Source organism: Pinus tabuliformis, chromosome 8, assembly GCF_031772625.1.
Source record: "Pinus tabuliformis cultivar Carrire ecotype Pingquan chromosome 8, CPIR1, whole genome shotgun sequence".
Classification (NCBI taxonomy): domain Eukaryota; kingdom Viridiplantae; phylum Streptophyta; class Pinopsida; order Pinales; family Pinaceae; genus Pinus; species Pinus tabuliformis.
The window spans coordinates 1230489738-1230507986 of record NC_142294.1 but is presented as its reverse complement, the minus strand read 5'-3'; the positions used below and the strand labels follow the sequence as shown (position 1 = coordinate 1230507986).

Sequence of the window (18249 nt, the reverse complement as noted above, 5' to 3'; positions counted from 1 at the left end):
TCCAATAAAATTGAAACATTGCCACGTACCTAAGGAGTGAATATTTCTTATTAGCATGTATGGTGTTGCAACACTACTTGAATTCTGTTGATCTGTACCTCTACCCACAACAAGGTATTGGTGACAATTCTCCACCCAATCTTAGACAAGTTTCAACTAATCTTTCTTGTAATTGTCACCCCCAAGCCCTCAACCAACTTACTACTTTCATTGATCATTTTTCCTCCAGCATTTCCTTCCTCAAGAATGAGTGAATGAATGCCTCCTCTTCTTCCCCCTTCTCCACCATTAAATAGAAGAAATGGTTATAAAAATTGTAAGGAGATTGGAAATGGATCTGCATGTACACCATCTATGTTTCCATGCCAACTTTTATTTTATTTATTTATTATTATATTTTCTTCATTATTTGTTATTTTATTTATTTATTCATGTCTCTTTCTTTGTTAATTGTTATTTTATCCTTTCTTTGTTAATTATTATTATTATTGTTATTATTATTTATTAATTTATTATCATTATTTATTATTTATTGTTATTGGGCATTACATACTCCCCCTCTTTAAGGAACTTCATCTTGGAGTTAGTTTATTATTATTATTATTATTATTACCCTATTATTGTCAAACACGCTATATTGAACTAGTATACCAGCAGGCATCGAAAGTTATCTCACATCAACGGGGAAATCCTAAGGAATCCCAAGCCTCTTTTCCAACTTTCGTAACTAGGAAAATAGCCTCCTTGGTCTACACCATAGCCCCAAGTCTCGCCCTAGGGATTTGACCTCGTCTTCCCCAAGGAAAACATTTAGTCCTAATACTCAATGACTCTGGCCATCTCACAAGGTTGGCCCAACTTCCTCCACAGCTCACTAAGGTGCACAACCCCAAGCATCGAAGTTCATACACCCCCTCTAGACTTCAACATCAAAGTTATTTCGACCCCTCTAGACTTCGGTATCCCAATCTACTATTAGGCACTCGACGTCCTCAAAATGGTACTATAGCTCTTCAAGAGTTATCCATCAAGAGCTATACAACGCAATAGATACATTGTCATATAGAGCATTGGTTGAGTCCATCCCCAACCCATATAATGTTACATATTCTCCCTCGTAGGTATGGGCTCCTACTCGATCATCAAATAAAGTAGCCTTCTCATCCTATTTGTGGATTTCTTATCAATCACCACGTCTCAATATGCAACCAATGCATTAGTCATAACATTGTAATATAATAATAACTTGCATGCCATCATGGGAACATAACATCATTGTTATCATAATGCTCTGAATAGTAAAATATGCATGCAATAACCACATGCTTCACATAATCATAAGCTATAACATCAACATATAATTTGTATGACGTCACATAATAATTGGAACCGCATTATAACCTCATATCATAACATCATGATCACTATGCATATTTTTCTTATCCTTTCTAGTACTACTTTACTCAATGGCACACAAACCATTATATCACTTTTATTTTATTTATTTATTATAATATTTTCTTCATTATTTTTTATTTTATTTATATATTCATGTATATTTTTTTGTTAATTGTTATTTTATCTTTTCTTCATTAATTGTTATTCTATTTATATATATTAATATTATTTTATTTACCTTTTTATTATTATTATTATTATGGGGCATTACAATGCTGAACAAACCTGTTTTAGGCTAATTTATGGAGAATATAAAAAACCCTAAGTTCCTTGGAATATATCTATGAAAAAATAGCAAACCAATATCTATAATTTGAACTACATGTTCACCACGATCTCGCCTCAATGTTATCCAAGTTTCACAGTATAAAACCTGATGTAGGAGCATCCTTGGCCTTGGGCAATCCTCATCAACTAAAAAAAAGTTTATGATTGAGTTCGTAATAAGTTTTTTTATTCCCATGTATTTGAGTTGTTGATGCTCCTATTATGTTAATTGTTGATACACCAAACTGATAGTTGTTGCTATTCCTTTAGATATGTTTTATCAAAGCAACGACTATTTTTGAGTTGTTGACACTCCTAGAATTGTGTGGGGATAGTCCTATTGGGTGGAGTTGCTGACACACCCAAAATTGGTAGTTGTTAAGTTGCACTGCTACATGACAACTGCTACTAGATGTGCTATGAGAATGGGACATAAGTTACAAATTTAGGTTTTTCCATGTATTGTAAGGAAGTGATTCAATTCATCTTTGGAATGTGAAAATGTCAACAAAATTAGAATAAATTGTATGAACAAGCAAGAAAAGGGGCTTTTGGTGTATTGGTTGTTGTTGGTTCATTTTGGGCCCTTAGGCTTTTCTCTTCTGGCTCTTGGACTTTTGGTATTGATTTTGGCTATCACACAATTTGGAGAGTGCAACTAGTTATTGTACGCATTAGAGAGGGTGTTTTAGTTATGACATGTTGTTGTGTAATAGCATAGGAATTTCAAGCACTCTAAGGACTCAACTTTCATATTTGAATTTGTGCATGTAACAACATATTCTGAATGAATAAAAAAAATTGAAATCTATTATGAGTTCTTATGGACAGGTCTAGAAGTACTATGTGTTTATGCTCTGTAATTAGTCTTTGAATTAGTTTAGTACAGTAGTCAAAATCAAATGGTTAGGGTTGTGCAATTTGTAACAACAATTTTGGTTCTATAGTTTACTATAAAAGCTACAGAAGTCTGGATTACATCAAAACCTCACATAAAATAAGTGGTAGTGAAAATGTCAAACTGGATGATATAGAAACCCTAAATTCCTTGGAGTATATCTCCAAAAATATGGTGTGTGTGTGTGTGTGTGAGAGAGAGAGAGAGAGAGGGAGAGAGACAAAGAGTAGAATTAGGAGTTCTAGCCTACATAACAATATAACAATAGAAATGAAATCGCTCAATATTTAAGGGTTAATAAGGGGGTTTTGGGTTAACATGAGATTTATATAAAGCTTAACACAAAGTATTTGGAAATAAACATTTATTTTTCTTTCCCCAAGAAAAAATCAAAATTTTATTAATGAAAACAAAATTACATGTTGTAAATGCTCATGGATCATTCAATCAAACTAGTCAGAGCTGGTGCGTGTTCATAGAGATAATAACATATAAAATTAAACTATTCCAAAAAGGAAGTAAACAGATTACCATAGAGATAATAACATATAAAATTAAACTATTCCAAAAAGGAAGTAAACAGATTACCTTTTTCTCACTGCCTTCTTTTCTACCTTCGTTCATTTCTCACTTTCTTCTTTTTTACCTTCCCCATCCTCTTGTGATAGAATGGTCATTACAAGTGCTAATTAGTTCTGGTCATTTATCCTTGAAATTTCCTTATCTAAATCCAAAATAAACATTTATGATAGGATGAATATTATATTTTATAAACCTATTCTCATACACTTAAATGAAATTCTTTAAAATCCTTTTATATATATATATATATATATATATATATATATTTTCAAAATAATAATACTTTACAAATGCATAGATTATTGTTAAATCTAATAGTGAAGCTAACCTAACATACACAAACTATTAATAATTGTGTAGCAACTCCGTTGCTGGCCGATTTTGCAATATAGCTAACTTTAATATGTTAAAATGCATCGTTTTGCGTGTGAAAAACTAGGGCTTAATTGTCCTCTATGTCCGCATAGTCAAAAAGTCAAAAAGGATGCCAATATCTCACAATCAACTTGGTCCCATTACCGAATCGAATGACTGATAGTCCAGGCGTGCCATGACCCCGATGCATCGAATGACTCGCGTCAATGCCGTCATTATCATATCTTATTTGCTAACATAAACTTGATAAACCTCTTCGAAATCTCCACTACCTAGTAATATTCCACGTACATTCCACTTCATGACTTACGTCAATTCCTTCACTATTATCTTATCTTATTTGTTATAATCTTCATAAACCTTTTATCAATCTTATTTGTTAGAGACGCTGTATAGAAAATTTTCCATTGGACTGATTGGAATTTTCCATAAATCTTTAAAAGTCACTGAATTTTCTACGAAAATCTCTATATGCTTTTCTTTCGTAATGGTATATAGTATATACCTCAATGGATATGTTTCCGTGTTAGACAGCTTGCCTGTGTTTGCCTTCTGATGAACGGAATTCAAAACAAAAATTCTAGGTTATTGCCAGAAAAGTCTCTGGGTCTCTGTTTTTATTCCATTAAAGTCTGTATTTACACAGCGAGGGTTGTCGTAGATTTTGAAATATTGTGGAAATTTCCCAGCAACTTCGTGGATATTGTGGAAGCAATATTTATTTTTATTTTTTTCTACGCAAGTGGTGTTAAATCCATGGAATTTTGAAATATTGTGGAAATTTTCTACCAACTTCGTGGATATTGTGGAATAATATTTTTATTCTTTTTCTAGCGAAGTGGTGTTAAATCCATGGAATAACTTCCTCTACCCATTTGAAGGAGCCTTTAATTCACATGGAAGGAAAGAGAATTGAACCCACTCTTCATAACAAAAAAAACCACCAACTTACATAAGCTAAACAAAAAAACCACCAACTTAGATAAGCTAAAAGAAAATTGAACCCACTCCTCATACCATAAGACCAAAAACTGGACCCACTCCTCATACCATAAGACCAAAAACTGGTTGAATTGCTATAAATATGTGATTGTGAATTGCTATAAATATACACAACTGGTTGATTGCTTTCACAGATTGAATGGAGTGGGCAACCAGCGATTTCTTTCTTTCTTGTTTTCTGGATTGACGGTATTGTCAGTGTTGTCATGACTATGAATGGATTGTTGAAGTGTGTTTTTTTCCTGCAAATGGCATGGTACTGCTTGGTGGTGCAAGGCCAAGATGTGCGGCAGCAATTCTTATCTCCTCACAATGATGCGAGAGCCCAAGTTGGTGTGGAGGCTCTGGAATGGGACGACAACGTCGCGGCTTACGCGCAGAATTATGCAAATCAAGCGCATAGCAGACTGCGCATTACAGCACTCCCATGGTCAATACGGAGAGAATATTTACAAGGAGATGGGCTATTCGGATCCCGTGGGAATGGCCGTGCAGTCGTGGGTTGACGAGAAGCAATACTATGATCACTCTTCTAATTCCTGCACCGGAGGTCAAGAGTGCAGACACTATACCCAAGTGGTGTGGAAAGATTCCAAGAGGCTCGGCTGCGCTCAAGCTCAATGTAACGACGGTTGGACTTTCGTTATCTGCAACTACGACCCGCCGGGAAACATACTTGGGCAGACACCCTACTGAATTCTGATATCAGATCCTCTATCATAGTTTTCTTCTAATAGTCCGTGCTACCGTAGCTCATCATCAGAAGTGTCCGTTGACAGTACTTCCTAAGTAAGTAAATAAATGGTGACTTTGCACGGCAGAATAAATGCCCGACCTTCCCTAATTTCTATTTAGGGGAGGTCACTTATTTTAAATACAGTATAAATCGTTTGCATTTGGTTGTTAAAGTGTTCATGGTTTTTTATCGTTTGTATTTGGTTGTTAAAGTGTTTAGGTTTTTTTTAAATCTATAATTTAGTTGTGAAATCAGTTGTAGAGCTGTTATCACAAATATAAGTTATTTATCATAATTACTTATTAAAAATTAAATTATTGTATATGGAAGTTTTTATTTTATATGGAATTATTTTGGTGGTTTATAATGGGGTAAGTTTTCACTTTTGCTAGATGCTTTTAATTTTTGGGAAGTTAACTTGTTTCCTTACATTCAAAAAAGATGAGTTCTTAGACAAAACAAAAATAATTTTAAGACATACTCTAAGCTCAATCATATTGCTTTTTGTTAACAAGAAAATAGTGTTTTTAAACCATTTAATATTTTTATTTTATGTAATTGAAATTAATTGGTTATATATATATATATATATATATATATATATATATATATATATATATATATATATATATATATATATATATATACATATATGTATATATATAGATATATATATATATACATATATACATATATATATATATATATATTTTCCCCTTGGAAAAATCGTAATTTTATTCATATGACAAATTACATTTTGTAAATGCTGAGAAGCATATACATATTTTCACAGGATGCAGGATAGACAAAAAATAATAAAAATTAACTATTGTTCTTTTCTCCCTTTCTTTTTTTCCACCTTTTGCCAACCTCCCTTGTTGGGAGTGGCCGATACAATGGAAAGCTGATTTTCAGTGGGGGTGTCTTTGTCCGAATCAGATCCATGAGTTCGCTTGATGCCAGATATTTCCATTTCTATTTGTTGAGATGCTTGGTGCTACATTGGGTTGTTTGGGTCTTCCTTTTCCTTTAGCGTGGTGTTCTGGTCCTTTTGATCTTCCGTTTCTGCTTTGTATGTTGTTGTTTCTGCTCTTTCTGCTTCTTCCTCCAAGGGGCTGTGCATTGCCATCCTTTTGGCTGTTTTTGTTGTTTCTTGTTCCATTTGGGAGTTTGTTTTGCTTTAGGGCAGGCACTTTGGAGGTGCCCTGTTTGTAGACATCCACGGCATCGAAAGGCTCTGTTTTCATAGTCTAGTGGTTGTGTCCACTATGTATTATTGAAGTTCAAGTTTATGCTTTCTGGTAGTCCCTCACTTAGGTCCACCTCAAGGCATATCGTGACAAATGTGAATATCCCCTTGTGATTATGTCCTAGTCCGTTTTTAAGAATTTCCCTAATACAAGTAAAATTAATATATTATAATAGAAAGAGAGAATAACAAAATATGTTTTTATCACTCATACTAAATTTATATAAATTTATAAAAACATATAAATTTAGTTTAAAATATTTATTTAATAATAATGAAAATTCACTGGAAAGAAATAAGATATTCTAACATGATATACAAACAGTTTTTCCAACTACTCAAACTAAATACATAGCAAATTTATAATTATAATTTAAAGATTAAATTGCCAAATTTGATATAATCAATAATATTATCTAATTTAAATTTAATAAATTAAATTTTACACCCTCTTTTGGTGGGTCCAGTTGTAACCCCCAATACCGACCCACTTCAATGAGTTTAAGTGTTCTACTTACCATAACCTACCGTGGCCATACCCTACAGCTCCAATAGGGAAGTAAAGGAGTAGTAGTTAGACTGTTGCACCCTTACAATCTAGAAATGCTCAATTAGGAATCTTGACAAATCCTTTCCCATAGTATTCTACCCAGGGCACAGGAGCCTCCGTAGCTCCCAAAACCCCTCTTCTTTCTAGTCTATCTAGAGGTTTGTCTATTAATTGGGGTTTTAGATTGAAGAATTTCACCACGCCAAGCAGCATTAACAGTCGAGCGATGGCGGCTTTATAGTCGAGAGTTCGGCAGGCTCACCCTCACCATATGAATAGTGAGCCCCTAACGGGTCCTACCGAGCCTCTTGTCGCTGGGGTAGTGGGTTATTACCCGGTGGTACCAATTTGAGATCCTTCAGTTTCAAAGTCCACCATTGTTCGAAAGCCATAGCCTCGCCTGGCGTACCTCTCTGTGGTGCAAGATGGGAATACAAATCAATTTGAGATAAGGTTCAATTTATGAAATTATCCCATTGGATGTATGATGGTCCTACTCATACTGCTTTCATGAACCCCACCCATCTTAGTTACTGGTTCCTTAGCTCCTTTCGGTCGCAAGAGAGAGGATACGTTACGTAATGAGTCTTTATGTGCAAGATTGGTCAAGCGAGATTTGAACATATAACCGAAATTTAAATTAAAGATTTGAATATATAACCACTCCAGCTACATTTAATAAAAACATAAACTCTGGTTTAAAGATTAGATTTTCTTTTTTAATTACCAAGATTAATGGGATCGGTATTAAATAATCAAATTTTAATAAATTAAAGGAATGAATATATAGTTGCTTTCCGTTTTAACCTAATCACTAAGTTTAATAAATAATTATTTGAACGTAGAGTTGATTTACCTTTCTGATCACTAATACCCTTAATAGCCTGAACCAGGTAAATCAGGACTGCGTGAAGCCTTTTCCGTGTGTTTAAAGGTTTTTTTTTTTTTAAGAGAACGAAACAAACTCCGATTAAAATAAAATCAAAGTTTACACAGACATCTCTAGATCAAATATGTATTTCAAACTAACAAAAAAAAAATTACATATGGTTACCACAATTTATGAAAACATGCTCAATATACAAAAACATCAAAAACATCATTGGGATTTATCATAGCCTATGGAAGTATTAAGGATCTAACAAATTATTAATAAATGTTGAAAAGTAGATAAGGAAAGGTACAAAATTTCATACACAATAACACAAGTTGCAACTATTTTATTGATCACATAAATTTAATGATTATAATGAATTTGGTGAGGGGTATTTAAACTTTTCGACTAGCAACTTAGTCGAAATAACTTTGACATGCAATCACACACTAAATTTGACTTTACCCAAAATAAGACTTAACTCAAACTCACTCACACTTGACTCAATTAACTCACTCTGTAAATTTAGACAACCCTACATGCTCGAGTAATTAGCTATCTTTAACACTCCCCCTTAATTATGACCTTTAAACTAATACATGACTCATGACAACTCAAACATGTTTGTTGGTGTAAGTATCAGCTAGGCTTACACCACCCAAGTTTCCTCTGTGAAACTCAAATACATTTTTTGCTAATGGCTTAGTAAATATATCAGCCAATTGATCACTCCATTTACAAGGCTTCAAATAAAATTCTCCATTTCTCACAAGTTCTCTAGTGAAATGATATATTGTATCAATATGTTTGCTCTTTTGATGAAACACACTATGCTTGGATAGTGCAATGGCTCAGGGTTTGTCACAATAAATTTTTGTTGATCCTTGTTGTTTTCGTTGAAGTCCATCCAAAACTCTTTGTAACCATACTGCATGACATGTTGCTAATGTTGTTGCTACATACTTTGCTTATGTTGATGGAAATGTCACAATAGGCTGCTTTTTAGATGTCCATGATATCACACTTGAACCAAGACGAAACACATAACCAAAAGTGATATTCCTATCATCTAAATTGCCTGCAAAATCATTGTCAGTATATCCATTCAAATCTTTTTCTTTTGTGCTTGCATATATTATGCCACAATATGTAGTTCCTACTATGTATCTAAGAATTATTTTGTCTGCCCTCCAATATGAGTCTTTTGGAGACTCCATAAATATAGAAATCAAACTAAAACCATGCATGATATCTAGCCTTGTACCTATGAGATACATGAGGCTACCAACCAATCTTTTGAATAGATTCAGATTGGCATAAGATCCTTCATCATCCTTACTTAACTTTATACATGTTGCAATTGGTGTGGGGGCATGTTTACAATTTTCTATTATGAATCTTTTCAACAAATCTTTAGCATATTTATTTTGACAAATAAAAACTCCCTTCTTGGATTGCTCAACTTCTATGCCAAGAAAATATTTCATAAGACCAAGATATTTCATCTCAAATTATTTCTTCATGGCTGCTTTAAATTCATAAAATTCAAGATCACCAGTATAAATCATGTCATCCACATACAAGCAAACAATAAAAATGTGTCCATGCTCATTTACCTTTGTGTACAAGGTAGGCTCAACGTTGCTTCTGCAAAATCCATTACTGATCACGTAAATGTGAATTCTATTAGACTAGGTTCTTGGTGCTTGTTTGAGTCCATAGAATGATATCTTCAACTTGTAAACTTTATCTTCTTAGCTTTCAACTTCATAACCTAGAGGTTGTTGCACATGGATTTCTTCTTCCAGAATTTCATTCAAGAAGGTTGATTTCACAACCATCTAATACACTTTCCACTTGTTCTGAGTTGTTGTTGCTAATATTGACCTTACCGTGTCTAATCTAACTACTTGAGCAAACGTTTCTCCAAAACCTATTCTCAGTTGTTGCGAGAACCCTTTTTCTACAAGCATTTCTTTAAATCTGTCAATTTCTCCTTTCTCATTCAACTTTCTCTTAGATACCCATTTCACACCAATCAATTTTTTATACTTTGGAAAATCAACAAAATCCTAAGTATCATTTTTTTCAATAGTTTCAATTTCTTCATCCATAGCTTGCACCCAATTTTCATCTCTTATAGCTTCTTCAAATGAAGAAGGTTGGAAGACAATAATGCAAAATTTTGAACTAACATCAAAATCATAAATATCTTTCAGAATTCTCATTTGTATTTTTCTATTGCTTGATTCATCACCTGACTGATTGCTAGGAGTATTTATGTATGTTGATATGCTTAAAGATCCATGTTGTTCATAATATCTTAGAGTCCTTGCTGGTGTGACTTTGATTGGTGTCTTCTCTCTTTATTCTTGTTGCTCCTTTTCTGCAACACCCTCTTATTCCATCAATGGTACTCTTGCATCAATTGTTTTATCTATAATCTCATTCCATGACTCTTGTTCTTTGAACACAATGTCTCTAGTGATTATGGTCTTCTTGGTGACAAGGTTATACAATTTGTAAGCTTTTGATTACTCACTATAACCAGTAAATATGCATTTTTCACTTTTATCATCCAACTTTCTGCTTAACTCATTAGGCACATGTGCATAAGCTACACATCCAAACACTTTGAGATGAGATACACTGCAAGACATACATGACCATGCTTCTTCTGGTACTCTGTTCATCACACTCTTTATAGGAGATTTGTTGATCACATAAATAGCATATGCAACTCCTTCTGCCCAATACTCATTAGACAAGTTTCTCTCTTTTAGCATGCTCCTTGTCATGTTCATAATTGTCCTGATCTTTCTCTCTACTACACCATTTTGTTGAGATGTGTATCTGGTTGTAAACTACCTTTTGATTCCATGTTGTTTGCAGTAAGCATAGAATGCCTTCAAATCATATTCTCCATCACGATTTGATCTCAATACCTTGATTTGTTGATAATTTTGGTTCTCTGCTAAGGCTTTGAATTCTTTGAACTTTGGAAAAGTTTTAGACTTCTGCTTCAGGAAATAAACCCATGTCTTTCTGCTAAAATCATCAATGAAAGTGAGGAAGTGTTGTACTATGTAACAACCCCCCCCCCCCCATTTATGGATAACAATAGCTAGGTTAGAGATACAAATGGGGACCCTTTTTAAATTTTTAGTCTTAGGATAATAAAACCTAACTCTAAGAAATTACCTTGAAAAATCTTGCAAAACAACCCAAGGATGAGATCCTTATCACAAATCACAAATCGCACTTCGCAAACTTCACAAGTAATTAAGCTATGCCATTACAACGCCTATTAACAATTTTTGAAATGCGATATTGTGACAATCGCAATCACATTTCGCCTTATAGTAATCACAACACTATATTGTATCCATTTGAAGATTGCGATATGCGAATAAGAGTGGTAAGCGTGTGAAATAATTGTGTTTTAAATACAAAAAATGAACGAATTGACAGGATAATAAATATTTAACAGCCCGAGGAGAGCTAATCATTTTCCAAGTTATGGGTAGTTAACGTTGAGTATCTCATTAAACCTTTCTCACGATCCAAGGTCATTTCACAAATTCTTTCAATCTTAATTGCCTGATATTGTCTACGTTGATATATATTGTCCATTTCAGGCAAGCTACAAAAGACATGTCATTGAGAAAGGTGTTGTAGAAACAGAAGAAGCAGAGCATTGCAGAATCTGAGTTTACAGAGATGGCTCCCATATTATTTGATACAATCTGCAGCTCTGATGGAGGAAAAACATCTTGGGAGGTCCTTTACAATAGGCTTGAGGATGAGCATCCCAAGATTACTATTACAAGATCAACAGCTAACTCAACAAGACCTTCGAGGCTTCAATTCAAGGACGCTGCATGTTCTTTCTTGGATAGGATAGGAGCGAGGGATAAAATCATCCCATACACGGATATGATTAGGTGGGTGGTCAAAAACCTTACCATTGAAGATAAGCAATTCATGAATTCAAGAAATTAACTCATGGGATCGTTCAGAGCATAGGACATGAAGAGAATGTATCATATACCCAATCCTCAGGATATATATGATAAGACATACATGGCCAGCTTCACAAAGAAGAATCCAGACCCCTTCAATCTGATTCAGGGCTAGAGAGTATTAGATAACAAATTCAAATTTGACAAATTGGGTATGTATGTTATAGCCTCTTTGGCAAACCCTTATAACTATGCAGTCGTTATGTTATGTAGACTATATGGGTTGCCCAATAATTCTAAGTTTTCCATAGAATGGATTCCTTTGATTGATGCATGTGTTAACTCCCACATCATGAATTGGGCCACCATCCTATCTAATAACTTAGCGCCATCATTACCGTGTATCGATAGAAGAGAGCCTCCTCTCTAGAGAATCTTCCCCCCTTCTATTTTTGTGCCTACATTATGGACGCCATTTGCTTTTGCATTGCATTTACGAACACGGGTTGGAAATGGACCTTACAGGACCCCTACGCTATCCACCTCAGTCATAAGAAAATGTGGGAGTCCCATTATATACCTCATTTCTATAAGATATGTCATTCTGTTATTTTTCCCCTCCGTCAAACGATTTTCAATAAGAGATCCCCCAGGTTTTCCCAAGAAGCCGCAACAGACCTTCTAGCTGTCGGCAAATATTTTATTAAAGAATGGTTCACCTACATTAGGGTTTTTGGTAGCACAGCTGACCCACATGGCCTTCCTTTATATGTTTCTGATAAATTGTCAGCAAGGGAAATCGCCCACCAGACTGTAGGAAAATACTTAACTAAATTCCTCAAAGAAAACAAGAAGTTATTATGACCCTCTTTTCCTGTCAAGTGCAGTTATTTTGCTTTAGCAAATTTTAATCATGCCATTAAGGAGTCAGCAAACATGGAAGCCCTCAAGCTTCATACTTTGCCAAAATGGCAATTCTATCCAAACAAGGTAGGACATAACATCACTAATGCAGTAAAGCTCAAGCCATACAACCATGAGGATAATGATTTTGAAGACCTGTTACAGTTAGCCAAGTCCTTCGAACAAGCATTCGGATGGGCTAAAGCGAACCTGAGTCCTGAAAATTTTGAAAGATTTTGGGAATTCAGAAGTAAAAGGCTCACAGTAATTCCACTGCACTTGTTAAAGATCGAAGATAAGCCTACACCAAGTGTGACTATTAATAGTGAAGGACCTAGTTCTCGCACAGCGTCTCAGGTGAATAATGAGAAAACACCATATACGGGGAAGGCCCAAGAGATAGATAATACAACAAAATCTAGTAGGAAGTCAGCTGAGAAACAAGTTTTGAGCACCCCACCTAAAGAAATCAGTTTAGAGGTCAAAGGCAACAGTTTGGGGCAAGATTAGGAGTAGTTTAATCAAAAACTGAAAGAACTTCCAAAACGACAGATACCCAAGAGGCAATGGAGTGTCAAACTCCTCCACATATTCAGGAGAATACAAAATCCAAGTCTATGGACGAGCAGAACTCCTCACATATGGTACTATTATATTGTATTATTTTTTGTTTCCTTTTAATCAGTGACAAAACTTTACTTTCATGAATTGTGTGTGAGATTTATTCTTTCTGTTAAGCTTTAATTGCACTATTGTATGATGCCTAGCTGAAATTGTTAATTTCCATATATATAATTCATCATATATGCAATATATTTTATAAATTTGTTTGACTAACTATTTAGTAAAAGAAATTATGTTATATGTTATCATCTCTGTTTATGCGTTATAAATCTTTATTATCACATGTTAAGCAGATATCTATGTAGATTGCATACCACACAGAATTACCCAAGTTATATTAGAATAAGTTAGTTAGAAGATTTGCATGATATAATAGGTCATTTAGATTATCATTATTCTATTTGCAAACGCTCATGAACCACCCACTCTCATATTAAAACCCACACTGGGAAACTGGTCCCATTATCCCCAATCAGAGCCACCACTTTAAATGAAAAAGGAGTTGTATTAAGGTCCGGACCCGGTAGTTATCCCCCATATTGTCGCAGCGATTTTTGAGGCTTCAACATTTTGGGGCTAGAAGGAGGGCTATCCGACTATGAATGGCATATAAACCTAAAGATCAATCGAAAAGCATTCATAAGAGTCAAAACCCCTTCGCAACTTCTACGCCTTCTAGATCTCGTTCAGAATCTCCTTATCGGAAATCTGAAGTTATAGAAACATCTCCTGAAGTAGTAAGACAATCAACTTCCCCAGATTATACTCCCGAGTTTCCCGAAGTTCATTCTTTGATACGGAAATTGGAACAAATATCCATTTCTGTTGAGAAGCCACAAAGGCCCAAAGTTTCTGATGGAAGTGTTACCTTCTCATTACAACAAATGGGTGTATTAACTAGATTTCAAAGTGAAAGGCTTGGAGTAACCCCTTTTGAGTTCCCCATCCCTCCACGATGTAGGAAAGTTACCTCACCAAGATCTGAATCGAATACTAGCGAGATCACATCACCTTTCCATCCATTTACTTCCCCATTCACTTCTACTCAATCCACAACTTCTCAACTATCCACTTCTTTAATTATTACTGCCACTAGTAGTACTAACCCAGTAGTAAGTTTTTCACCATCTATACCTACTTTTGGATTGACCTTCCCATCTTCTTAGTCTCCAACTCAAGTTATGGCCAATCAACCCACTCAACCTTGGAAAAACCCTGGTGTTGTCCTGGTTGAAATCCAAATGAACTCCCAGCAAACCTAGAGAAATGGCTACCCAAGTACAATCCCGACAATGGTCTTCCAGCCGAAGAACGTCTAAATAACTTCATGTTGGTCATGAATCTTAATGGATTTACACATGAATATGTTGTAATCAAACTGTTCCCTTCCAAGGATCTGTTGGATCTTGGTATTTTTCCCTTCCAGTAGGATCTAGGTATTTGGTGATGATAATCTACCATATCATCTTTAATCAATGATCTTTCTAATTTAAAAGCTAACTCAGATCAAAGGATCAAAGACTTCAAATCCAGATTTAACAAATTGCTTAATAAAATCCCAGTTGCCTCAAAACCTGTTGTAGATGTACAAATAGAATGGTACATATTGTCTCTTCCCTCTAATATTGTAATTTTCGTAGATAGAGCCAATAAGGCTACCCTTGTATAAAATATGAAAGAAGCCCTGTCTATAGAAAGAAGGATTATAGCTTTAGAAAAGAGATCACAAACAGACGAGAGGAAATCAAAGTAACGTTTAAGGATGATTCTAAAAAGAAAGTTTCAAAGGACCCTTTCGATCTTGAAGGCTTGCAGAAAGTATTAAAAACAATGTCTAATGAAATGATTGAAATCAAGAAACAAGTTGCAGAATCCTCTGCTCCCAAGAACCTTTTTGCTCATTTAAAAGGAATCCTTCTTCTACACCACAACCCCCGAACACCATTTCAAATGCAGAGTCTGATCAAGAAACAGAAGAAGACTCACCAGTTGAAGAGGAAGCCAAAACAGCGGAAGAAGTTGAATTAAATGGAATGTAGGATTTCATCCTCCCAAATGAATAAGAGGGACAAGCTATGCCAGTAACTATGAGGAGAAAAAACTCTCCTAACACGTCTATCACAAATCAGAAACAAAAAATTGCTACTCCTGTAAAGGATAAAATAGTAACAAAAAAGTCTAAGACTAGTCAGACAGACCCTATTCCACTAGATTCTCCAAATGCTTCCAAAACATTGGTAGTTTCAGATACAGTGGAATACAACATAGTCGAAGATATGAAAAAGACTAGAGAAAACATTTCTTTGCATGAACTCACTAAACTCAAGCAACAACAGAAAATTTTGTTAAGAGAATTAAAAGCAGTTCCTATATCCCCTTTGCCATCTGCTGTAGTTACTCAAGCTACCTACGATATGGGAAAACCTCCATCATCTTCCAACAAAGTAGATCCTTCAGATTTAGTCCTAATCAGTGATAGATCTATTTCTCATATTCCTCCATTTCTGCTCACTTACAAAATTTTCAACAGGAATGTTCATAACTATCTTGTTGATTCAGGAGCCTCTTCAAATATTATGCCAAGTGTCGTGTGCACCAAATTGAATATTACACCTCAAAAATCTGCGGTACACATAGTTCAATTAGACATGACAAAAATAGAGGTACTCGGAGAAATAACATCAGTATCAATTAGGCTTTCCTCTAATCCAAAAATTTCACAAATAATTGATATTTTAGTGGTTGATATCCCTGAATTTTATGGTTTAATCCTAAGTAGGGATTGTTCTGAAAAGTTGCATGGTTAGTTCGTAACTAATTGGTCTCACATGGTTGCCACATAATGGTAAACCAAACCAATTTACGGTAGACCAAGAAAATTTCATGAAATATATAGTCACTGACCTTGAGGGAAGCAATGAACCTATTGCCTTCACCAATAACATCATTGGAAATTACTCGGCTGATTCATTTTTGGGATCCTTTAATGCTCAGAGGTCTCCCTTCTTAGATATTGTCGTAGTGTCTCAAATACAAAAAATTTCACAAACAAATGCTTCCATGTGTGTTAATTTAGTAGATAAAATTTCAAATAATTCTTTGTTCTGGACTCTCTATTTTGACAGTTCCAAATATAAAGACAGTGCAGGCTCAGGATGTATTTTCATCAATTTGCAAAGAGAGAAAACCATGTTAGCTTGCAGACTTGAATTTCAGTGCTCCAATAATGGCGTTGAATATGAAGCATTGATCCAAGGTCTGTACAAAGCCATTGGCCTTAATGTCAAACATCTGCAAGTCTATGGTGATTCTGAAATAATTGTGAAGTAGGTAAGAAGTACAATTCATTGTGTTTGTGGGAACCTTAAACATTATCAATCATTAGCCCATCATCTGACTTCTCACTTCTATGCTTTTAACATTTCTTCATTTCCTAGACTGCAAAATGCAAGCACTGACTTACTTGCTAATGTGGCATCCAAGCTTATACCAGCAGAAGAGTTCAGTCCTAATAGATTTTCAATAGAGTTAATCTTTAGGCCATCTATTCTTGATAATGTAACAAATTGGAGAGTATTCAATAACGATGCAGATATAGTTAATTTCCTTACATCAGAAGGGTCGTATGAGGAACATATCATAGACGAACAAGAGCATGATCTCCAAATTAAAAATAATCAGAATCAAAACCCAATCCCGAAGTCTGTAGTTAGGATGGAATATCTCTATGATCTAAAGGATAGATTCAATAAAGTTACTGACTCCAAAACTCAAAGTTCTACTTTGAGATTTGAAGTGGTAAACTTAGGGTCAACTGAAAAACCTCAAAATGTCAACCTAGGTTTTTTCCTATCATCAGAAGAAAGGATATCATTCATTAGGTTGTTGAAAACATACAAAGGTGTCTTTGCCTGGGATTACTTAAATCTCAAAACCTATGATACCTCTATAATTCAACATACCATACCTATGACTTCGAACGAAAAGCCAGTTCAACAGAAGCTTCACAAAATTCACCCAAACCTTGAAAGCCAAATCAAATCCGAATTAAACAAGCTTCTGAAAGCCAAAATAATCTTCCTTGTTAGACACTCTAAATGGGTATCGAATATGGTGCCTATAAGGAAAAAGAACGGTGATATTAGGATTTGTATCGATTTTAGGAACCTGAATAAAGCTTGTCAAAAAGATAACTTTCCTTTGCCTACCATGGCACAGATATTACAATCAGTTGTAGGTTCCGAATTAATGTCTTTTCTAGATGGATTCTCAGGATATAATCAAATTCTTGTGCATCCAGATGACAGGTTAAAGACAACGTTTAGAACCAAGTGGGGAACATACGCCTATCAGAAGATTCCTTTTTGACTCATTAACGCAGGTGCTACAATTTAACGTGTTATGGATATTGCTTTTAAAGGTCTAATTAATAAATCAGTTGTTATTTACTTAGATGACATCACAGTCTTTTCTAAGGATAGGAATAATCATTTAAGTGACCTGAAGCATATTTTTGAAAGGTGCAGGAAATATGGAATTTCATTAAACCCCAAAAAACCTTGTTTTGCTTTACCAGAAGGCAAACTCCTTGGGTTTATAGTATCCAAGAAAGTGATTTACATTGATCCTGATAGAGTCTAAGAGATCGAAAAGATTCGTCTCCCACATAACAAAAATATGATGCAATCATTCCTAGGCCAAATTAATTTTGTAAAAAGATTTGTCCCAGAATTTTCACAGATTGTCTTACCCCTTCAAACAATGATACT

At 34.7% G+C, this 18249-nt stretch overlaps 1 pseudogene; it reads left to right on the top strand.

Annotated features, from left to right (window-relative positions):
• Positions 1-4708: 4708 nt before the first annotated feature.
• Positions 4709-5418, top strand: LOC149239829 (pathogenesis-related protein 1A-like; annotated as a pseudogene).
• The last annotated feature ends 12831 nt before the right edge of the window (positions 5419-18249 follow it).